The sequence below is a fragment of the Ostrinia nubilalis genome, chromosome 18, assembly GCF_963855985.1.
Source record: "Ostrinia nubilalis chromosome 18, ilOstNubi1.1, whole genome shotgun sequence".
Lineage (NCBI taxonomy): Eukaryota > Metazoa > Arthropoda > Insecta > Lepidoptera > Crambidae > Ostrinia > Ostrinia nubilalis.
In genome coordinates this window covers 9,292,558-9,318,117 of record NC_087105.1, presented here as the reverse complement: position 1 = coordinate 9,318,117, position 25,560 = coordinate 9,292,558, and the positions used below count along the sequence as shown (strand labels likewise).

Below are 25,560 nucleotides of genomic sequence, written 5' to 3'. Positions count from 1 at the left end.
ACCAAAAATTGGTGGGGCGCGTCTTTGTGGATGAAACGATCTATAACCAGTGAAAGCGAAGTTTAACTAGGTGAAAGTAAACTTAATGTCTACGTCAGTAAAGTTTTTATCTATTCACTTATCACTTTTTATGAAAAAGGTAAAGTTTACACGCAACGAGCGTGATGATCGTTAATCTCTATCTTAAAAAAAAGCACAAAACAAAAACATAATAAGTACCCACTAACGCAGAAATCGTAGTTTGGAATGTCACAAAAACTATAGCGAATTGATTTGGTACTGTTTTAAGTACCGGGTACCTGGAACAAAAAACGACCTATTTGACACCTTAGCTTTCCATAAAAAACGTTCTTGAGGTGACCAATTAATTTATTACGTTCTTATAAATGTATTATGTTCTCATAAAAAACTTCATTAAAAAAAATTCTGTGCCGTTTTATATTCCCATAGACATTTTAAAAAAATTGGGTAAAATAGAGAAGTTGTATGGGTATTTTAATATTAAACTTTCCCAAATAAGAGATAAACCCATTTTCACCATCAATCCCTAATTTTTAAGTGACTCCTATGAATACAAAATTCCTGTTATGTGTCACATCACAAGACATAGCCACAGAAACTGAACAAACTACAAATATTTGTAGGCATAGTGTAGCAATGCAGACGTAAGTTATTCCAGAAACAAATTGCTAAGATACCGTCATTTCTATATGGGACATTTTCCCTCATTTTCCCTTTTTTGTCGTCAATAAATGACTAACCATTACGCGAGCGGGTAGTGCGGTGGGAATTATCGCTGTGAATGGGGCAAATCCGTCTTATTTGTAACGGAAAATCTATCTCATTTTCCCTAACATGCCTTTATTATGAAAGGCGATTGGTGTTTACTTTTTGACTGATTCCGATCAATGGGATGGGATAAGACATCGTTTTGGCAACAATTGATCACGACCAGTCAATAAATTGACTGACATTAGCTTTCTCAAATTAACTCCTCATTTGTAAGCAATTAGTTCTTACACCTTTTATGATATGACTCTTTTTTTCGCGCTATTTCGATATTTTATCCATTTTATAGTAAAATCGAATTTTAATATTAAAAATCCATGTTTTCAGGGCTGAATAATTTTTTTTTTTTTTTTAAAATCGTGCTTGGGAATTATTTTGAAACTGATGAAACTTTCAAGATGAAAAGGGAAAAAGGTTTCAAAGTAGCACTTACTACAATATAAGATGCCGAAAAAGATTAGCCGAAGACGTCTACATAGACCAGACATGACATCATCTTCATTTTCTAAAACCAAGTGGAAAAGAACATCAATTATTCGTTACTCCGTCACGGTCTGATTCTAATGGAACCGGATCAATCCGGATTTCCTGATCAGGAACACTCGACTAAATTAATTATCGGACTATTGACTATTCCCAATAAAAGATCCCTTAGGAAAGCCACTTGTTACAAAAACTTTGTGGGACTCACAAAAGGAAGATATTATTATAGAAAGGGGTATTTAATAGGATTATGTCATATTTCATTGTGAAGGAAATCAAAGGGCCTGAAAATAGACTTCAAGGCATCCATTCTGCTATTTTCGGTATTGTAAGTATTGTAACGTAACATTTCAAATCTTTAAATTAAATTTCCTTTAGCAGACATCTTGTTAAGTGAAAAAAGAATTTCCATTCACATTTATGCTCGGAAATGGCACTCATCATTTAGCAAGAAGAAATTATATACCGTCGAGAGTAGAATCTCTAGGTTCTCGAAATGTATAATAATTGATCGACAAAGTATTTGTACATCAAGTTATTTGATTAATCATCTTCAGAAACAATTAGTTACTTACAAGTAGAAACTATCGAATCTTAAGTAACTTACTAAGTAAAAGTCTAGTACTAAAACTCTAACTAATCCCACCGTTCGTTCCCACCGTTGTAACTTCTGTGTAGACAAAATATACAGCTGGCTAGTAATATAAACGTTTTTTATGTACCTAGTTGTGTTATTAGATCTTCATATTTTCAAATTCAAAATTTTGTTTGAGTTGCTGAACAGTGGTATCGCTGTGTGGAGCAAGCAACAAGACTTAAAAGTCGATTTTTCTACACCACATTTACAACCGTTTATCCGTGATCAAGGCGGATAAGACACTGGTCTAAAACTCTAAACAAAAACAAGCTAACAAGCTACTTGATTTTACGTAAAATTATGACGAAAATTTCGCTTCTAAATGGCGTCCTAAAAAAACTAAACGTGTCAACTCTCTCGCTTTTGTGGTTTTCCGAAACAGCCTGGGGCTTAGGCTTTTCGCATTCAAAACAGACGCTTTGTGTAGTAACAGGGTTCCCAACTTAGGAGCTTTCCCCTAAATCGGGGAGAACATGACTTGCGAGAGGATGTTTTGGGGATTAAATCTTATTTGCGTTAACCTAACAGATTGTTATCATGTTTTGTGTAATCTAGAAATCTTTGTGCCAGTTTTTACTTCTTAATGAGTTAGGTATTTTGTAAATTCAGATTAATGATTCTCTATAAAAACATACATTATTATTAATGGCTGCAGCCATAAACAAAATAAGCAGATATAAAAAAAATAGGTACATAATGTTTTTTCAACAGAATCCGTACCCGAAACCACTAGTAACTAGGTACCGCTTTACTCATTAATTAAAAACAAGAAATATGCGAACCATTCAGTGCTTGCCATCGTCTTATTCAGACTGAAAATTCATTAAACATTTTTAAGAGAACTGTAATTTTTATTTTAAAAATAGTATTTTATTCTAATTTTGTGCTCAGTGGCTAGCAACACTCCGTAGTGACAAAACGAGACGAAAAACTTGACAAGATAAATTGTGCGTGTCACCCGAGGCAGCTCATTAACACAGCGTGTTTGCATATTTTTAGGGACCCGCGGTACGATTTGAACCCTTTCCAGCTGAAAAAAACCTTTTGTTATGAAATTGTTTTTGTTATTTTTCCAACCTAGACCTTCACACTCGTCTTATTGTGTAACCACGCTGGTTTTTGTAATTGGCAACAATTAAGAAATATAAAAAGTTTTAATCTACAGTTAAGGTCTTAGCATACGTGAGGTGCTTTTTCTCGTGCCGGACGGAACAGGACGATTTATTGACATCGTTGCATTTAGCAATAAAATATACGTGGCGAGAACTTCGTTCACTTTATGAACGGAGCCCGTCCCGTCCTCGTCCCGTCCGACGTATGCTACCTTTACTCAGATTACTCGTTACTATGCTACGACCTTTAATGTTATAAAGAGAAAATATTTAATAAAATTGATTGTTTGTTTATATGTCACATTCTCCGAAACTACTGGATCGATTTGAAAAAATTGTCCTACATTATTTCTGATGAATAAAGGCAGTACTTAGTTCCCTGGATTAGGCAGTAATAATTCAATGGTAGATCTAATCAAGTGTAGGTAGGCCATTAACCGACAGAATAAATGTTTCGACTGAAAGCCTTTTGAAATAGAAATTAGTGTTGCTATTAAAATTATTGCGTTAAATTACCAAGCTGGTAACACTATCCTGTTTTATATCAGCTTAATTAGCAACACTAGAGTTCCTTTGGGATAGGTGCGGTTTATTATCTAGGTACTGGACCGGTTATGGTGGGGATTAGGTTTTATCCATGTTGAAACAATAGACGGTCTGAGTTCTAAAATCAAATTTTGTGGGATGTTTAACACAGAAACTCCTTATCAATCTTTTGTTTCTCTTATATATGGGTGCTTTCGTGACCCTTCAAAATCCATTATGAGCATATCATCATCGTCATTTCAGCCATAGGACGTCCACTCCACTGCTGAACATAGGCCTCCCCTAATGCTTTCCACGTTGATCGATTGGTAGCGGCCTGCATCCAGCGCTTCCCTGCTACCTTTACGATGTCGTCGGTCCACCTTGTAGGTGGACATCGCACGCTGCGTTTTCCGGTACGCGGCCTCCATTCCAGAACCTTGCTGCCCCATTGGCCGTCAGTTCTGCGTAGGTACTATATGCCCTGCCCATTGCCACTTCAGCTTGCTAATCCTATGTCAGCGACTTTAGTTCGTTTACGGATATGATACGGATTGTGAGCACATATTAAGTAAGTAATGTTAATATACATAGATAGGGTAAGCTGTTTAGTTTTTAGTTTGGTTTATTGTGAGCAAAAACTAATCTGCCAATAAATTATTAATAGAAACGGTCGAATTGTGTGTTCTATACAAATTAAGAAACTTTTTACTTTGACTTTGATATTTACTTAATCATCTATCTATACGTACAGTCGACATCAAGCTAAACAATTAAGAGTCTTATACTGTGATGGTAGATGCTATTTTCAAACAATAATGTTGTACGGAACACTTTCCCAAAATTCCTTTCAACCTTGTCGGCTTTGGTTTTTGCATGTTAAATCATGGTGTCGGGGTAGAGTTTAAACAAACAGCCGGGCGTTCTGATTGGCCTGCTGTTGGTTCGGCTCATTATTTGTAGAAGCAAATGTCAAGCAGAATCGTAGAATGAAGTGAAAATGTTTGATTCGCAAACAATTAAAATTAAAGAACTGGGGACGTATTTTTAAAGCACTCGACTCCATTAGCTCGGGCCCGAAAATCGTGTGCGATAATGTTTACCACTGATTTATCGTATTTCAAAACTTGTACCATTAATTATTCTCAGTCGTTTCACTCTTGACAGTTCGTGGTCGTCAGGAGTGTGGATTGTTGTGGAAGGATGTTGCTCCCCTAGCGATATCTCACCATCTTTGCCTGTTGATGGTTATCATTTCAGTCACAGGACGTCCACTGCTGAACATAGGCCTCCCCCAATGATTTCCATATCGCGTGGTTGGTAGCGGCCTGCATCCAGCGCCTCCACCTTTATGAGGTTGTTGGTCCACTTTATGAGTGGACGTCGCACGCTACGTTTTTGGGTACCAAGCCTCCACTCCAGAAACTTGCTGACTCATCGGCCGTCAGTTCTGCGTACTATTGATGGGTAGCTTAGTGCATTCATGCAGAGGACTTTATCACAGCAGTACCGATAATAGCCCGCTGTAAAATTACGTAAAATGGTCGGGAAAGTTGTTCTGAGCGAGGATCAAAAGATTATCGCAGCTAAAATTGGCCAGAAGTTTGCGAAAATCCTTCATTTCCGGTAAAAGGATAAACCATTTACGTAATGTGACATCAACACGTGGCGTACGTTTTATCGTGAATTCATAATACGAGTATGATGTTGCGAATTTGCGAATACACACAAATACCTACAAAAAATATGTATCATGCACAAAAGCCGAAATTGAATATTGAATTGACATGAATCCATTAACGGTTTTTAGTGAAATACTAGCCACCGAGATATTTTGTTTTTTAGGTAACCATTTTTCTATTAAATCCTGTATTTGGATGTGATTTTTGCCACTACTATTTTTCTACTATTAATATTCTAAATATACGATTACGAGCGCAGTTTACGAGTGACTTTTCAAAAATAGCGTCATTGAATTCGTGTGCAAATTCGTTTTCGATTTGGAATTCGAATGCTTTAAAAATACGTCACGTGAATAGCAGGCAGTTGTTTATTTTATCGGCGATACGTAAATAAATTAAAACTCTAGGCCTAAGTTAAATAGGTAAACTTTTCAATAACATCTAATTATTTCTTGTTGTGTTTCCAAATTGTCAAAGGTGTTCAGCGAAACTGAAAATTATTAGTTCCAGCTTTTAGCAAACTCGACAATAAAGTGAAATAAGCCCTCCAATTTCGTTAATTACAATTAATAATTAGTTTAGCAAAAGCGTCGATTAGAACGGGTTAATTGTAATAATTATAGCTATAATTATTATCACAGAGCCTACTTGATAATTAAGTTTCATTACCCCTTGCTAAATTAGAATCACTTAATAGGTTATAAACGGTGTAAGCAGTTAGCAAAAACTTTGTCAATTATCTCAAAAATAAACCTACTCCGAATTCCTTGAGGTATTTTCAGTATTTTTTCATCATAATCATCATCATTTCAGTTCACTATTAAATATAGACCCCAATGATTTCCTATGATGACTAGCTGATTTCCAAGCCAATTCAAACGTTCAATAATTTTCAGAAGCAAGTTGCTGATTTTTACGTGCTGAATTTTTATTTTTTATCCATGATAAAACCTTAGGGAAGAAAATATAATATCAGTTGTTCAGAATCAGAAACATACATTCACTCGAAAAACATCCTCGTTCTGGCACAGTCGGATAAAAACAAATGATTATTTATCTCTAGAGTGGATTTCAAAGAAATGTTCATAGAGCAAAAATTAATTACGCAAAAAATCCTTTGCACTTTTGCTTGCCTAGAGCTAATACTGTCAAACATATTTAAACATGTTTTTTTCCTGTTGCCGATCTATGAAATTGTAGAAAATGCTTTAATTAATTTTCCTAGGCTTTTGTTTTCATCTGTAATAGTATTATGTTTAGTAGATCAATGGTGACATGTTTTTAAGTGTCAAATAAAAGTTACTCTCCATAACCTAATTACTTGTTTAACGAAGTTTGTTATACACATCATCACGTTCTATTAGGTAGTTAAGCAACTCTCGTTACTTCTATAGAATACCTAATTTTCTAGGACCTACTTATTAGTTCCGATAATTTCAGATTTTTAAGGATTTTGTCTAATAAAATAAGGAACTGAAGAGGCATTAGTTTATTTTTGGAACAACAAACAATTAGGTACACTTATAAATTAAGATAAGTATAAAACATGGAATTAGAGCACATTAGATAAAAGTATATTCAGCCCCGTTGTCCACAGATTGAATAGAGGGGCTTTAAATTGTAAAATCTCCAATCGTCCACCTACAAGGTGGACCGACGACATCGTAAAGGTAGCAGGGAAGCGCTGGATGCAGGCCGCTACCAATCGATCAACGTGGAAAGCATTAGGGGAGGCCTATGTTCAGCAGTGGACGTCCTTTGGCTGAAATGATGATGATGATGAAATTGTAAAATCGAAAGATGATGTCACCGTAGAATTGTTAATACCTAACGGTAATAACAATCTAACGATTACAAACTTAACCTAACCCACTGTTAGTTTACAATCTCACGCGTTTATAACAACTTAAGGAGTTCACAATTTCACGTTGACATACACAACTCTATTGTTATCACATCTGAAACATGTGCCTATGCCCATGTACACAAGACCGCAAATCAAGCAGCCTCTTACGTGGTTAGAATAGGAGCTATTTCGCAACAAAGATTTATAGTCTGAGTGCGGTCGACTGTAATTGTAGGTACGTGAATGCGCCTCAATTTGTGTAGTTAGTTAACTACGCTATTAACGCTAGGCAAACTAAAACATAAATATAAGCTACCCAAAGCTTCATCTACTTAAGTATACATTTATTTCCTAACTAGCTTTCCGCCCGCGGCTTCGCCCGCGTGGAAATTTGTCTGTCACAGAAAAACTTTATCGCGGCGTCCCTGTTTCAAAAACAGGGATTAACTAATGTCCTTTTCCGGGACTCAAACTATCTCTATGGCAAATTTCATCAAAATCGGTTCAGTTGTTTAGGCGTGAAAGCAAGACAGACAGACAGAGTTACTTTCGCATTTATAATATTAGTATAGATTTTCATTAGAATCTACGAATGACCTAATTAACCTTTCAAGTCCAGTGTAACGAGAGGGCACGTTTTCACCATCAATCCCTAATTTTAAGTGAAATGAAAACAAAATTCCTATAATGTGTTACCATAATAATAATAATAATTTTGCGCTTAAAACGGCCTCTACGTGTTGGATCTGTATCCCCACGCAAGCCTAATAAAGGACCGGGCCACTTTTGACCCGTGAGCTCCAAAGCGTACAAACATAATAATTTCAATACCGGAACAACCAGTTCCGAGAATCTTTACGTTTATTTCAGACCTATTATGATCCATACAGAGTTGTGTTAGTAACAATATTATACTTAAAATCTAGGTTAGTAGTAACATAAATCAGTCAAAAAACCATAGGGGTCACTTAAAAATTAGGGGTTAATGGTGAAAACGGGCATACAGCTCTTTCGACTCGGAGTTTCTGGGTTCGATTCTCAAATGGAAATAACACACTAGTTTTGTGTATTTGTTACCAGTGTGATAAAAACAATGCAGGTTTGAATCCGTATGTTTCCGCCGACCACCACCTTTTGTACCCCACTGACGGATATCGCAACTTTTTTCCCGATGTCTGCCAGTAAGGGAAAAAGGTGAGGGAGAGCGGGAATACGCCTTTGAATCAACCTGCTTGTTCGAAAAAGAAATTAAATATGCTTGAGAGCACGTTGTGCCATCATCGGTCCGATCGAGCCATGTCAGACTCTAAATTTCGATTCAGAGTCTGACCTGGGGTCTGACCTGTTCTACAATCTACACGATAGAAGAAGGTCGAATTTCAATATTTTGACATCTCATAGACCTAAATCTGTTCGGATAATTTAGGGTATGTTTCAATAGATCTTTATCGTAAAGTTATTTATACTATTGCCAAATTCTATAAATTGTGAAGACAGTTTCCAATCATTTGCATAATTGGATAAACATTACATCATTATGGAAATTCTTTGTTCGAGTATTGTACAGTCAGTATAGATTTTGAACTGTTAATAATAGTTTATAATGCGAACAGCTAGGGACTGGAATTCGCTGCCTGCTGCTGTCTTTCCCGAATACTATAATCCTGGCATTTTCAAGGCGAGAGTGAATAGGCACTTACTGGGCAGATATGTACCATCCTAGACTGCATCCCACTTAACATCAGGTGCGATTGTGGTCAAATAACTGCCTTGTTATGCATAAAAAAAATAACTTTATGGTTCATAATTCAATTCAATTCAAATTCAATTAACTATCTAGTGGTTTCGTAGTAAATCGATGTGCTGACTATACTAACATTTATTTTTAATTCGAGGTCACAAAAGTCAAGTACAAGTTAGCAATTTGTAAGTAAGTATTACACTTAATTTACTTTGATCCCACGCTTTTTCTCATTAGAATTAATTGTTAATACAATATTGACTTTATAAGAATTGAATAACCTTTTGTCAAAGTTCTAATTATGTTTTTCCTTTGTTACAGTTTCGGCCATCAATGGGAATTTAAAAGAGTAAGTAAATATTTAGTTAAGTGGCCTAACTTAAACCAACGAACTCCAACAACATTAACTTTTATTGTAAATTATATCATCATTATCATCATCTTCATCATCATCATCTCAGCCATAGGACGTCCATTGCTGAAATAAAGGCCTCCCCCAATGCTTTCCATGTTACCCGGTTGTAAATTATAAAAATAATAACTTAAAAAAATCGAACTGCCTAAGGCGGGAATCGAACCCACGACCTTTCACAACTTTTGTGTTAGAAATATTGACATTATTAAAAAAGTACTAGATAAAATAATAACAGATTCAATTTCGTAATCGCTTCGGGAAGTTTGTACCTACCGTAGTTACGTACAAAAAGAAGTTGGAGCGAAGTGATTTCGTAATTGAAAATGTAACTATGTTTCTATCATTCGCTATCAATAAAGCTCTGTTCAAATTAGAGAATAGAGATTCAACGATAGGTAAATATAACCTATGTCCTATTTGTAAAAGATTCGATTTCGTGATCGCTTCACGTAACTTATTAGCGAAGGAATTACGTAAGAAAGAGACAGTGCAGCGTTACTATGAATGAATCCTTCGACGACTCTCATAAAATAGATAGAAAGAGAACTTTATTTACATCACACAAGACAAGTAAAGAAAAAGATACGGCTATAAAGCGACCTTTTCCAGACAACCTATCATCTACAATTTTTTAAGGGACATCAATCCGTTATGAATTTAATGTTAGTTTCTTTATGTATAGTTCACTCCTACCCATCATAAAGTGTCCTTAAATTCCTTATTATCATTGAGTTATAATGTACTACGTAGTAATATTACTTCAATGCTTATTATGAACGTGTAGGTGTTACAGTCAAAACTCATAATCGGTCAAAACCAATCAAAACCACTTTTGACTGGAAAAATCAGTCAAAAGTGACATTGACCAAGGGCTTTAGTCAAAACCACTTTTGACTGATTTTTGCAGTCAAAAGTGGGAGGAAACTCGTAAAACAAACCTCGTAAAATTAATACCTACATTGTTTGTAAGACGCTAACATTTATGACGAACATTCACATTTCCCTATAATTTCTGGTGTAAGCCGTAAGTAAGCTAGACAAATACACGTTAAAGGACACTTGATACATCGCAGACAGTGATTTTAATAAGCAATGTTGTTTACACATGTATATGTATAGGAGTAATAAATTATATTACATTCTCTACAATGTAAACTTTATGGCGTAGAGTTAAGAGCGAGAATTTTATTGCTCGTAACAATGACACAATGTGGTTCGAACCAGTAAGTGCGTTCTTAACTAACCCCTTATTACAAAAACCTAACTTTCAAAGCGAGTGACAGTGAGTGAAGTATGTCGTAGGATCCGTGCTTGCATACAAAATAATGGTAGGCAGTTTGAGGCCGTTTGGCAGTTGTAATGTTTGTTTATATAGGTGAGACTGAGTACTGTTGTACCAGGGTACGGTTGTAACTAACTCGAAAACCAAACTCGAAAACCTAACTCGAAAACCTAACTCGGAAACCTAACTCGGAAACCTAACTCGAAAACCTAACTCGAAAACCCAACTCGAAAACCTAACTCGAAAACCTAACTCGAAAACCTAACTGGAAAACCTAACTCGAAAACCTAACTCGAAAACCAAACTCGAAAACCTAACTCGAAAACCTAACTCGGAAACCTAACTCGAAAACATAACATAACATAATTTATAGTACATTTGCAACCAATTTAGTTATGATGCCTACGAAAACGTCAACCATTCATGAAATATTTAGAGTTTAATTTTGTATGGAAAAGTCATAAAGAGACAACTTAATCACTAAATTAACATTAAACAAGGTACATTTTTGAATTATTTCCACGACAATATTATAAGCGTTAAAAATCGCATCTCAAACTAAATTTCGAGGTTAAGTTCGATTCCCAGCTTGGTTCTGTTTTCAGGCTATTTAAAATTCTTAATAACTGATGGTCACTTTGTAATTCAATACATAATATTACTGATACTGAACCTACTGATTCCATATACCCTGTAACAAACAGTCCATCAAAACGGAACGACTTTCGACTCGTATTACCTTCAGCATAAGGTGCAATATAGCGACATTATTGCTATTTTTTACGAAATCGAGTAACACAAACGCTTGACCACCCCCGTAAAAGTAATTACAGGCTCATTCTAAAAATGGCCGATGTTATCGTACGAATAGATGTGGACGCGATTCCTTGGAATGCCTCTAATGTCCTTCGCCTACCGTTAAATTAACATTTTCTTTGTGTTAAATAAGTCGGAGACTTTTACTGAAGGCATAAAACATTGGGCTTTTCACTGTGAGAAAATAGTAGCTCATTCTGGTTTCTGTCAACTTTAATAAGTATTTATGAGGCGGTGATTGAGTTTCTTTGGCCAATTCTTCTCAGTACCAGCTGATATTTTGTGCCGAAGTGGTGGTAGAGCTATAATTGGGAAATTTTAAAGTGAGTGCACTGAAATGAGCTTACATAATACTTATACAGAAATTGAATTTCAATACTCAATCGTTTATTGCATAACCACATTAGCACATTCACATTAGGTCTTACAATTTAGGCAGTTATACAATGTGGACCCAGTTAGGGCACAGCAACTTTAGGAAGGAGACAGAACGACGATCTTAATAGTTTCAAAAGAAATTAATGTAGTACAAATTGAATTTGGTGGAAAAGTCATTATTAAACGGTTCAATAATTATGAAATAAAAATGGAATTAATGAATTATTATTAGAATTATTTGAGTCAGTTCTCGTTAAATGTTTCTGAAATAGTGCAACGCGAATGTATAATTCCCTCAATTTTTCCCTTATAACCGTAGAATTACGTATCACAAGTCACAACATATACTCAACATCAAATAAACCGCACCTTCCGCGACGCGAACTTTAACGATTTCCTTCTGACTCAATCATGGTACCCCAACAATATTGGTGTTATTTGAAAGCCCAATAAATATCCTTAAAGAAAAACACATTTAATTTCTTAATAAATGATTAACATATACCATAAATGTGACTTGAAAAAATACCTCACTTTGGGCCCACCTATGGGATCAATTAGACCAATTTTTATGGTTATAAAACCAAATAATGATCACACGTGTCCTCTTTAACAGATAGATAGCGATTAATCCCAACTTAACAGTTTTATAGCCATAAAAGTTGGCTCTAGCGTAACTACCTATTTTTTGAAGAAGTGACTCTGGATCCTTCTAAAGACACATTTTTGGGGTAAAAACCTTTCCTTTAATGAAATGAAGGTTAGAACTAGGCTTTTAAATGGTTCCAATATTGGTGGGAAGTGGGGATGCATACGTTTGAAAATGCTTGTCGCGGGAGGTGCGATTTATTTGATGTCGAGTGTAGTTTCAAATCTTAATTAGTTTTATATTATTGGTTATAAGCTATTAATTTAATCGATTTATTTTTGCTCACCGTACCGGAGGAAACGGAATCATGTCGAACTAACCTTGCGTAAAATTTGTTCAGTCACTCGCTTAATTCGAGATACGATCGAGTTTGTAGATCGCTCGATAACAATTACAGAAACTACGTAATCTTGATTAGGCTTTGTAGGCACAGTCGCGTCTTTCCGTTCTATACATGGCCAGAACGCACCCATAGGAAACTGCTCGTGTATATTTTGTAGTGCCCGTTTGTAAATCTGTGACTCCAAACTATACACGAATTTTGCGTACTGATCGTGTATAGTTTGGAAGAGCTTAGTAAAAAAAGTCATATCCAAACTATACTCGATTAGTTTCTACTACACCACTTACACTTGACTAGAGTGTGTTTAGTTGATATTGATTTAGTAAAATATGGAATTATATTTAAAATTACATTTATTCGATATTATTACATAAAATATTATTATTTTACTGAATCTATAATAAATCTAGATTTTTAACACTATTGTAAGTGGTTTTTGAAATTAAATTGATTAGGTAGATTTCAAATTAAATAACAATTATTAGTGTAATCATAAATTCATTTAAAATGAGAGAGAGTGAGATAAGAAAGTTCAACGTGCATTATTAATACATTATGCGAGACTTTAAATGCTAGGTTTGTATTATCGGCCGTTTGGTGTAGTGGTTCGATACGGACTACTATTCCGGAGGGAGCGGGTTCGATTCCCGCACAGTACAAACATTTGTGTGCATGAACATATTTGTTTGTATTGGACTGGGTGTTTTCTATGTATAGTATGTATTTACAAAAAAAAAAGTATTTAAGTATGTAAATAAATAAATAAATAAATAAATAAATTCTTTATTGAATAACTTATTGACAGTTTTTAACAATAGGCTAATATTAAACTATAATAGGTAAAATTACATACGTGCCTGAACTAAGAATAATAAATTCCTGTATCTCAGGCAAAAAAAAGGCTTACATTACTTTATTAATAGAACTATTTCTAGCAAAATATAATCTAATATGTATACATATTCATATTTAAACTAACAATTAAAATCTACACAAGTTACATTTAAGATTTAAATCAATACAATGTGCTACATAAAATTGCTTGTTCTACATACTTTAATAAAAACATCTAACATACAGTGTCTGCGTAAACAAAAATAATAAACTAGGTCACAGTCAATGTTGCAAATATCATACAAGTTTATTTATGTTTACTCTAGATATAAATGCAATTCGAGTTTGTTAAGGTAGATTTGTTATAAGGTTAGTAGGACAGCTCTGTGATTAAATGTGGAGTTATTATGTGGAGTAGGTACTAATGGTTAAAAGTTGATTTAAACAATCTAGGTTGTAAATTATCTAATGATAAAACTGACACAACAAAACAAACATAAACTCGCAGGGGGCGCTCTTAGGCGCCTTCGTAATCTATGGTGTTAATGTATCTTTGTTCTGCTAGTTTCTTCGCAGGGCATTCAGCATCACCTGTCTTGTGATTATTGGGCTTTTTGAAGTGCAAGCAGGTCGCACATTTTGAGGGCTCATCCTTTTGCTTGCAATCCTTTAATGCATGACCCACTTCTCCGCAGTGGCCGCAAGTGATATTAGCTTCACGACAGGTCTTAGCAGCGTGTCCATACTGCTGACACTTGTAGCACCTTGTCACTAGGGTAAAGTCTCTAACAGGGCACGATGACCAGTTCACAAAAACTCTGTCATTTTCTATCAAGGTCTTCCGTATTTGAGCTGAGACTTCAATTACATAATTACAGGTTTCGGTGTCTTTCCTCCCTGATTTATGGCTTAGCTTAATAGAGGCCATGAACGCATCTAGTGACGTATTTTGAAGTTTGTCGGCTAAGTTTTGATGGTATATGCATTTAAATACCTCAGTTTCATGCATGGAAGCAGGAACTCCCAGTACTATAATCCTGGGCTTCCGTTTTTTCGTCTCGTCTATGATGAGGCCAGATGTTCTTAATTGCGTTGACTGCTTTAGCTTCTCGATGTCGTCTTTTGAGTCAGTGCTGATAATAACGCCGCCATCTCTAGTTTTCCGTAGACCTCTCACGTGCAATTTCATTTCTTCGGGCTTAATTATTTTTTGCACTAGGGACTTTGTTTCCTCGCTTGACTTCATTTTATCATTCGGGTAAATCGCCACTGAACTTAATTTTTTGGGCTGAATAAAATTGACAGGACTCTTTTTAACCATGTCAGCAAAGGAAAACGCTTCCGAGATAGGTTTTGAGGTCACTTCTATGCTTTTTTTGAGGTCTTGAAGTTGCTGTGAGATGTCTTGATTTTCTTTAAGGACCTGTATGTTGCTATGAGCTTGAATGGCTTTTTGCTTTAGCGACTGGTATTGCACGGCCATTTGAGATGTTCCATGGCTCACCCTTCTGCACAGGTTGCTTATCCTCAGTTTCTGGTCTGTGTTGAGTTTCCCTTCCGATGAGATTATGCACACCTCATTCAGGCACTGCTCGATGCTCTTCATCCAGTTCTGGAGTTCTGAAGTGGCCACAACTTCGAGTGGTTCCATGACGTGCTCGGCGGGGGCGGCGGGGGGCGCGCGCTGCGTGGGCGTGGGCGGAGGGCTGCGCTGCGTGAGCGCACTCCGGTTGAAGGGACTTCCTTCCATATTATGTATGTATGTTTAATACTTAGTATTATGTACAAGCTTTGCTTAGTTTGGGACTAGAAGCGCAGTGTAAAATGTGTAAGGATATTAATTTATTATTTATTTTATTTATTAACTTTTATCTCAAGAACAAAATAATTTTGACATAATAATATTTCCATACCTACATAATTCTTAATTTAAGAGTTATTCGAGAATTGGTGAAAATTAAATATCAGCCCCAAAACAAATATCTTTTCTATGGCAGAATACGTGTCGAAAGATGATTCAATGTTTAAAGTAGACACGCAGATATGAATTAATATGTAATAGAAAGAGAGGTCAATAAGACAAAATGACTAGCATGCAACTACTCGCGTATAAATTGTAATCATGCACTTATTACAATACATACATGATTAGTCCGTATGCGTACTGGCGATGTATATTTTGGAGTAAGATAATTGACCTAAGTCACTACAAAGTATACGCGAGCAGTACGCAGCATATGCGTACTGGTCGTGTATAGTTTGGAGGAGCTTAGTAAAAAAGTCATCTCCAAACTATACTCGATTAGTTTCACACCCTTGCGTTCTGGCTATGTATAGAACGGAAAGACGCGGCACAGTCAGCACATCAGACTGCTCATTTTTGTTGAAAAATAGTACCTATTACAACTGTTTAAGATACATCTATGTTTAGCGAGACGCGCTGTCACCTGTACCGTACAGGGAACAAACCTTAAACATTCCTAATTCCGTTACATGATTTCGTATGATCTGATTTGAGAAAAGTCATTGTGCTTATTTCGGAATTAAAATTTTCAGAATTCTAATTAAAATTCACATTCAACGTTCGTATGGAATATGGATATCTGCATAAAATATTCAATCTTACTGCATTTGCCCTACACTGTGGCTGTGGCAAAAACATTATAACGTTATTATAATTTAACAAGATTTCAGCAATTATTCACCGTCACAATAGCGGATGCCATGATTCCTATGGCGAATTTGACGAATCGACAACTCAAAAAAATACTAATTAGTTTTTTGTCATGAAAAAATCTATTGACCGATTGCGAACGAGTGATTAATCGAATCTAATGTAATGAGGTAATTACTTTTTTATAGTTCTAATTTTGCTATACAATTTGCTATTAATAAATTAAATGTTGTAATTTATTTGCAACCAGTAAATCATCATTTCCATATTGCCCAGTTGGTAGCGGCCTGCATCCAACACTTTCCTCGGTCCACCTTGTGTGGGGACTGACTCCCCCAATGGATATTATTGTGGAAGAAGGCCTATGTTCAGTGCACGTCCTGTACAGTGCGACAGCAGTAGTGAAAGCACTTGCAGTCCACAGTTAGATTTAACCCACCATATTACCACGATCTCCCCCTTTTTCCATTCAGTTATCCTCATAAGATCATCGGTCCATCGAGCAGGTGCTCTTTCTATACCTAATACTTTTGCCGAGATGTAGTTTACATTTAATGGCCCGTATAATCCACCTTTCGTCCTTTCGTCGATTCTAAGAAAGCCAAAAGGTAAGTAAGCATCGGAGACCGTGAATTTCGAGAAAAAGTAAGTGAAATAAAAGAGCGGGAGGGCTACTCCGAAACGCTGTTCACGTAGTTTCGGGTCTATATGTCACCGTCGCACATGATACCATCTCGCTATGCGTGAGAGGGATGGCAACGTTCAAAACTTCGGATCACGATTTTTGGAGTAACCCCCCAGGATCAGTGACGATGTCAAATATCAACATTTGAACATTGCTCGTACAGCTTCGTCAGCATTCGTCAATGAAGGCAACATGTCGGGCTCTTTCCTCGATGTGACTGAGTTTACAAGCTACAAGCTTCTTTTAGTGATGTTTAATGGTTTTAATAGAGTATCGAAATTACCTTGAGATGGACATTGGACAATCCTGTATGAGCTTTCCGCACATCTATATCTATAAAAGCGAAAAGTCACTGACTGATCGACTGACTGACTCACTCATCACTAAATCTCAGCAACTACAAGTGCTAGCAGTCTCAAATTTTGCATGGGGGTTCCTTTTAGAACGTAGGTGCTCATTAAGACGGGATTTTGCAAATTTCGACCCCTAAGGAGGTAAAACGAACGCCGAAACGTACGCCACGCGTACGAAGTCGCGGGCGGCCGCTAGTAGCAAATAAAGATATTTTCAATGCAATTTCTCGATAGAAGTATAAAGATAAAATTGACAAAAAAGTAAAGCCATGGAAATCCCATGGGATAGACTCTCGTAAGCGAAATCATCAAGCCTTTCCTAAAAAGGGTTGACATCGCAAACATTATGTGGAATACGTGGTGAGCGTGCATTTTGTAAATTCAACCAAGTAAGTAATCATCTAGTCCCAAACCATGCAAGCATAGAAAACGCTTAAGTATGTTTTCCATCGCGTTGTACATAATAACTATTTAGCGAAAATAGAACCTCTGGAAGTTAGAAGCTAAACTTCATTAATTAATTTAATTAGTAATCTCATACACCTTCAGTAATGAGGTAGGTACCATACACCAATAGCCATTTTTGTAATTTTAAGAGTTCGCGTATAGCGAAAACTATCGACAAATACCCATCCCTACTAGTTTTCCTAACTAGATAACAAGTTTTTGGGTGCTGCTTATTTTGCAACGTTTTCTCTTTGGAAACGTTCCTGAGGGCAATTAACTCTGAGTTTTGTTTTTTTAGCTCGAATGCCTGCAGATTCATGATAACGTTTGATACACTCAAGTGCAGAATTATGTGCGCACCTTTTATTATTTATTGAAGATCTGGTAATTCCGAACTCCCTATAACTTTGCTATATTTTTGAGAACCCTGTCACGGTCACTCATGCCAACTTTTCACTAAGAGCGAAAGAGAAGGATGGTTTAGCCAAAGGGTAACTCAGTTCCAAGTCACGTTGTCTGAAGATGTTCTCTCCATTATATTAGCATATAACCGATCACATAAACATGTCCAATCCTACGTAGAATATCAGTCGGCGTCGGAAATCAAAGCAAAGTGAATTGCTTGCCCCTGAATGCTTCGATACGGTTCTATAGTTTGTGTCCACTCGAGTGTATTCGCCTTCACTCACTGTCAAAATGAACTGCGTAATGCGCATTCGCACTTGGTGTAATTCAGTGCGCATTTACACACTAATCAAGTAGGTAGATACAAAGTACTTATTAGTCAATAAGCATAAAGGCTGATTAAAATGACACTGAATTTTCAATGTCCGTAACTAATATGAGTACAGAGTATCATTTATCGCAAAGTGACCACGGTGGTCAACCTGACCTCAGAAAGGGTAGTGGTTCACTGCTCAATTACTTTCTTGTTGGTTTTCTCCGTCATTTGAACAGATTTTTAAAAAATGCTTCACTATTAAGATCGCAGGTTAGTCCCATTTAAGATGTATCAAAATTTATTTAGGTTAAATGATAAAAAAGTGACGTCACAACTTTCTTTTGCCGCCATAGGTGTCTTTCATGGCTCTAGCTAGACCAACAGCATAACGTGCTTTCCGAAGCTGGATATTTTCAGACCATTATGTTTATGTACTTGCCTGTCCTATTTAACTGGAAACAGAAGTTAGTATCGAGCCTCGGTAGCTATCTAAGAACGATATTAAATTCCTCTCTTACCACTGAACCATGGAGCCGTTCTAATCCTTTGGGCTTTATCGATTGCTAGTTATCTGTCGGATAACCGCATTTTCCCATTTATCTATCAAAGAAATCCCGAGTATAGCCCTCTCCAAAACACCAACTTATTACGTTGATTTTTTTTCTCAGGTAACATCTAGACACGAGTGTGTTTGAAACTCGAGTGGATCGGTTTTGCAAACGGAATGTTCGTGTGAATGTTAATATTAAAATTACTGGGATCCTGCAAATACAGTTCCTGCAAAAAACAAAATGTCTTCGCGAGTCTCCTAAGTCGTCGACATGATTTTTTTTTAAGTAAAACCGCCGTTTGTTGGCAGGCTTAGTGCGTAGAGTCCTTAATATCTCAGGAAAACACCATTATTTATATAAATAAACATCATATTTTGAGTAGAACGATGTTATACAAATATGTCTTTATATTCGGAAGATTAAATTTGCTGCCGCATGTTATTGTAATAATCCGCGCTCATGGGACGCGCGATTACAGCCGACGGGGAAGTACTCGTATAAACCGCACGTCAAAGTAAGCAGTTGAATCTTATTCGGTTGGAATAAGTGCGAATTTGCAACAAATTTATAGTCTGTTAATCCGTCGACTGTATGAGTATAAACCAACATCGTAATTGTGTTTAAAAGACGTTTAAATTACCTGTAAAGGGGGAATGGGGTGTCTTACATCAGGAAAAACCTGCCTCACAGTGTTTTTCAATTTTAATTCGTTATATTTTTCGGAAATTGGGCTACTGCCAGTTCCCAAGAAGAGAAGATCGTATCATTCCGTCTGCGCCCCTATATCTACAATATTGTGACACTTGATAGTGCGATAACAATATTTAATAAGGACTTTTTAGTCTTATGCTCTAAAACAACTCTATTATTACAATGGCCCGGAATGACTCAGCTTTAGAGTGTGCTCGCAGCTTTACTAAAGTAACTATAAATTGACATCTAAACCAATGAAAAATTAGGCTGGGTTGCACCATCTAACTTTAACAGTAACTTTAGCGATAACCGGTGTTTTATGTATGGAGTTTGACAGATTTTTGACGTTTGTTATACATAGAGTAAGATGGTGCAACTCAGCCTTAATGTTTAATTTTGGTACATTAGACCCTGGAAAATGCCATAGACTTCTGCAAAAAATCCTGAATGACTGAACATAAATGGATATTGTTTGCGCGCTTATGTTGGCAACAAAGAGTTCTCATGTTCTACTGTTGGTATACATGCGTGCATCTTCCCGACCATTCGCCAAAGTTCCTTGGCGTCTAACGCCATCTATTTCTCCGCGGCGTAAACTGTTGTGCCGCCTACCAAACATTTGAAAGAAAAAAGACAGTTGCCCGTTGCCCAGACTCCATTTTTCACGTGTGCATCTACGCCGCTATAAAAAACTATTTTATTCTATCGTTTGGTGATTTTGTGTGAAGTGCAGTGTTTTCCGCTATTCGAACGACGCCCTCTGATATTGGATTGCCACAAGGAGTGCTGGAACTGGGAAAGGGAGCCCGGTGTCGCTGTTACCAGGTCAGTGCATGAGTCTCATATAATCTCAATATATCGGGTAAACTCCTTCCTCGGCAACTCACACAGTTATTCTATTCCCGCATCGCATTTCTATTCAATTTCTCTTAAAACAAATACGTAACAAACCCCTCGCATCACCAATTTTATGGTACCTTAGATCCGGATTTAACCAGCCCCGTTCTATATTTATTTACGCTATAATCCTTGTTACGTATTTTAATACCTATATATTATATTGTTATATACATTTTAACGCATCTATAACTGTGTTCGCATCGCATTTTGCTCAAATTACGCATATTTTTTCATCTAACGCAAACTCGCTCGCTTTGAAACGGCGCGTCCAAAATGGCGTCCGCTACAAAATTAAAATTTGTCGTTGCTAAAAAGCAAGCCATTTTCGCTCGCATTAATGAAATCTTTACTGTTGCAAAGAATATTTCGATCTCAAAAGAAATAACTAAGTCTCAACAAGCATTTTTAGCTTCATGTTCAACTTTACCAAAATTGTATGATGAAGTTAATTCGCTTTGCGATCAGCATAATCTTTTAGAGATGGAGTTGAATCCCGTAGCTGTTCCCAATTTTAGTGATTGGTCATCCTTTGAGGAGCTTTATTCATACATTTCACAAACGCGTTCATCAATTGTTGAATGTCAGGCAAATACCGCACATACTTCATCAACAAAATCTGTAAACAGTGATACAATTAGATTACCCCCGATCGAATTACCTTCATTTGACGGAAATCCTAATAATTGGCCCCTATTTTACGAATCATTCAAAACAAACGTGCATAACAACAAAGCATTGACCAACGCGCACCGAGTGCAATATTTGATAGGTAAATTGAGTGGCTCGGCGCTCAAGACATTCGCAGGCATAATACCGAATGAGGTCAATTACCCCACTATTTGGGAATCTCTAATAACTAAATATCAAGATAAACGTGCACTAGGCACCATGTATTTGAATAACATTTTGGACATTAAATTAACAAACAGTTCGCCATCTCAATTAAATGATTTTATAGAAAACCTTAACTCATCTTTTGCCGCGCTAAGACAATTAAATATCGATGATTTACCTGACTTCATCATAACGCATATCGCATTAAAAAAGTTAGACTTACAAACTGTGCAACAATTCGAATCATCTATTCGTGACAAAAACATACCGGAGAGTTCAGATGTTATCAATTTCATCCGCCATCATATTAAAGTCTTAGAACGAACATCTTCGTTTTCGGTTCAACAGACACAACCGCGACCGCGCTTTAATAATAATAACACTACTAAAAGAGTGTCTCATACCTTTGCCATAACAAATGACAACACATCGGGAAATGCTAAAGTAAATACGTGCATTTATTGTAAATCGGTTCAGCATTTTCGTCTTTATGAATGCACCGAGTTTAAGAAAATGAGCATCAAAGATAGATTTCAATTTGTGAAACAAAATCATTTGTGTGTTAATTGTCTAGGGTCAAGTCACAATACTTCAAAGTGCGGTTCTCAAAGTTTGTGTAAAATCTGTAATAAAAAACATCATTCTATGTTGCATTTTGACACCCCGGTTACTTCGCAATCCACTCGCATTAATACAAATCAAATTACAACGCATTCACCACCTTTCGCGGCGCCTCCGCAGTCAGCGGCCCCGCCCGTAACCACCTCTGTGCAGCCGGAACGCTCTGTGTGCTTGCACTCGCAGTCCAGTGACAATTCCGCCACATGTTTAGGCGCGTATCAGGACGAGGCGGACGTCGTATTGACAACCTCACATAAAACCAATTCTACGACAATACTACCTACCGCGCAAGTTTATGTACCTATTAATGGTAAACACGTAACTATCAGATGTTTGATTGACAGTGCATCGCAAAATAATATTGTAACGCTTTCATGTTGTAATCAATTGAACTTGAATATTCAACCGCTAATTAATTCGACTATTAAAACTGTAGGGTCGCTCGATACCTCTGTTTTAGGTTTTGTTTCGCTGACAATTAAGTCTCGCGTCTCTGACGCACAATATAATGTAAAATGCTTGGTAGTCGAACATATTACTGACTATCTACCTACTCGCGTTGTTAACGCAAGCATAATTGACGACTTTTCGAATATTCCACTCGCCGATGATTTATGGAATTTACCTGGCGATATTCACGCAATTCTCGGCGCACCGTTGTTCCCACATTTATTGCTCGGTGGTAAGATTATACCTACTGTGACATCGTGCCCGGCTGACGGCCCGGTCATTGCCCCTCACGCGCTCGAAACTACTCTTGGCTATATTGTTGTGGGTGAAATGGTTAGCTCCGTCGAACCTGGCAATGTAGCCTGGTCCTTCGGTCCTTTAATAAATGACAATTTGCATCAGTCTTTAACTAAATTTTGGGAGATTGAGGAGGTTAATAGTAGTGGCTGTGACGTCAGTCCGGACGACCGCGAGTGCGAACGCAAGTTCTTATCGACAGTGTCGCGCGATTCTTCTGGCCGTTTCATTGTTTCTTTGCCTTTTAAAGGGGATCCTAAAACATTAGGTAATTCGCATATTGGTGCTCAGCGTCGATTAGCTGCACTTGAGCGTAAATTCATCGCGCTGCCTGCACTTCGTGAGGCGTATAATGAAGTAATTTCTGACTATTTAAAAAAAGGTTATTTATCTGAAATACCATACTCATCCGTGGCTTTGAGTGAGGGTTACTTCATCCCACATCACGCTGTAATTCGTCCCGATAGAACTACGACTAAAACGCGCATTGTTTTGGATGCCAGCGCCAAAACGGACACTGGCTTTTCGCTCAACGATTTACTCATGACTGGACCTAACTTGCAGGCTGATTTATTTACATTGCTATTAAGGTTTCGTCAATTTGAAATAGCCGTCACGGCTGACGTGCAACAAATGTACCTTCGCATACTTTTAGCAGATGATGATCGTAAATATCAAAAAATATTATACCGATTTAATGAAGACGAACTTGTTCGTATTTTCCAATTTAATTCGGTCGCATTCGGTCTTCGCTCGAGTCCGTACCTGGCTATGCGCACGATCCGACAATTGGCTCTTGAGGAACAGGATCGCTTCCCTCGCGCTGCAGAGGTCGCCACTCACGAAATGTACATGGACGATTTAACTTCGTCAGTTCCCACCGCAAATGACGCGATTCAGTTAGCTCATGACCTAATCGCAATGTTTAAATCCGGTGGATTTGATCTAATAAAATGGGCCAGTAACTCGCCTGAACTTCTCGCTCATTTGCCTGAGTCTCATCGCGCCGCAATTGAATTCACCGATAATAGCGACACACTAAAGGTCCTAGGTTTGAAATGGCTACCTGTAACTGACACTTTCACGTTCACAATCAACAAATCTCCCGCTAATAATACTAAACGCGTGATTTTATCTACTATTGCTCGCTTGTTTGATGTACTCGGCTTAGTTGCGCCTGTTATACTTTACGCCAAGCTTTTACTTCAAGATTTATGGCTCGCTAAAATTGATTGGGATGAAGTACCACCTCAACCAATTATTGACCGCTTCACTGAATTTAAAAATGAATTGCCCCTTTTATCAAGTTTGCAAATACCGCGCCACTTGGGCATATCAGCAGGTTGCACTGTCCGCTTACTCGGTTTCGGAGATGCCAGTCTTAAGGCATATGGCTGTGTAATTTTTTTGCATGTAACGCATCCGAACGGTGACATTTCTATACGATTAGTATGTTCAAGGTCGAAAGTCGCTCCGCTCAAAACTATAACGCTCGCTAGGCTCGAATTGTGTGCCGCATTGCTTCTTTCTGAATTTATTAAACGAGTTCACGCCGCATTTGATAATCGCTACCCTATAAATGAAATATTCGCCTTTTCAGATTCCACTATCGCTCTGTCGTGGATTCATTCATCGCCGCACCGTTGGCAAATGTTTGTCGCCAACCGTGTTAGTAAAATACACGATAATTTGCCACCTGGCCGCTTTTTTCATATAAACGGATCTGAGAATCCCAGTGACTGTGTCTCGCGAGGTCTTTTACCTTCGCAATTAATCGCGCAATCATTATGGTGGCATGGCCCCTTATGGGCTCAATCTCCCATCGCCGATTGGCCGATCGTGCCCTTTGTATCTTCTCATCTTGATGATATACCTGAAATGAGACAGTCGGTTACTTTAACTGCTGTATCCGATGTAGACGCATCGCCGCACCCCCTTCTTGAGCTCGCATCCCGGGTCTCGTCCTGGAAAAAATTAAAACGCATTACTGTTTATGTCTTACGCTTTATAAAAAAGATACCTAACTCACCTTCAATCGAAGCACCTCATCTGGAATCTGCTGAACTCGTTCTTCTTCGTACGCTACAGAAACAATATTTCAATGAAGATATAAAAAACATATCCAATGGTAACTTGCCTTCCGCATCTCTCAGAAAACTTGATTTGTTTATCGACAATGACGGGTTGCTCCGTGTTGGTGGGCGCCTTACTAACGCTGACATTCCATTTGAAAATCAACATCCAATTTTGCTGCCTCGTAGTCATCACATCATTAATCTCATCATCGATGATTGTCATCGATCTAATTGTCATACTGGATCGCATCTTTTAATGTCATTATTAAGACAGAGATATTGGATTGTATCTGCTCGAAACATTATCCGACAGCGTGTTCGCAAATGCAATTTTTGTTTTAAGGTCGCACCTACTCATCCTTCGCCTATAATGGCAAGCCTTCCACCAGCTCGTGTTCAAGAAGCTAAAGCTTTCACCCACACTGGAGTAGATTATGCTGGGCCTATTAACATAACACTTACACGTAGACGTGGTGTTAAAAGTCAAAAGGCTTACATTTGCCTTTTTGTTTGCCTAACTACAAAGGCAATACACATCGAATTGGCTTCGGATTTGAGTACTGAAACATTTCTAGACGCTTTTAAGCGCTTTCTTTCCAGGCGAGGTCCTGTCTCATGTATGTACTCTGACAACGGAACCAATTTTATCGGTGCTAAACGACAATTGGACGAACTTTACAGTTTCCTTTTCGCGCATGAAACGTGTACCGCGTTTCAAAATGAATTA

The 25,560-nt window shown here is 37.3% G+C and overlaps 1 protein-coding gene across 1 annotated transcript in view; it reads left to right on the top strand.

The window, feature by feature from the left end:
* The window catches only part of LOC135080891 (hemicentin-1-like), a 200,778-nt gene that overhangs the window by 75,527 nt on the left and 99,691 nt on the right, over nt 1-25,560 (top strand). The window contains exon 3 of the mRNA XM_063975619.1: nt 9,137-9,164. The gene's annotated coding sequence lies outside the window, so the exon portion shown is untranslated. The remainder of the gene's footprint in view (nt 1-9,136; nt 9,165-25,560) is intronic.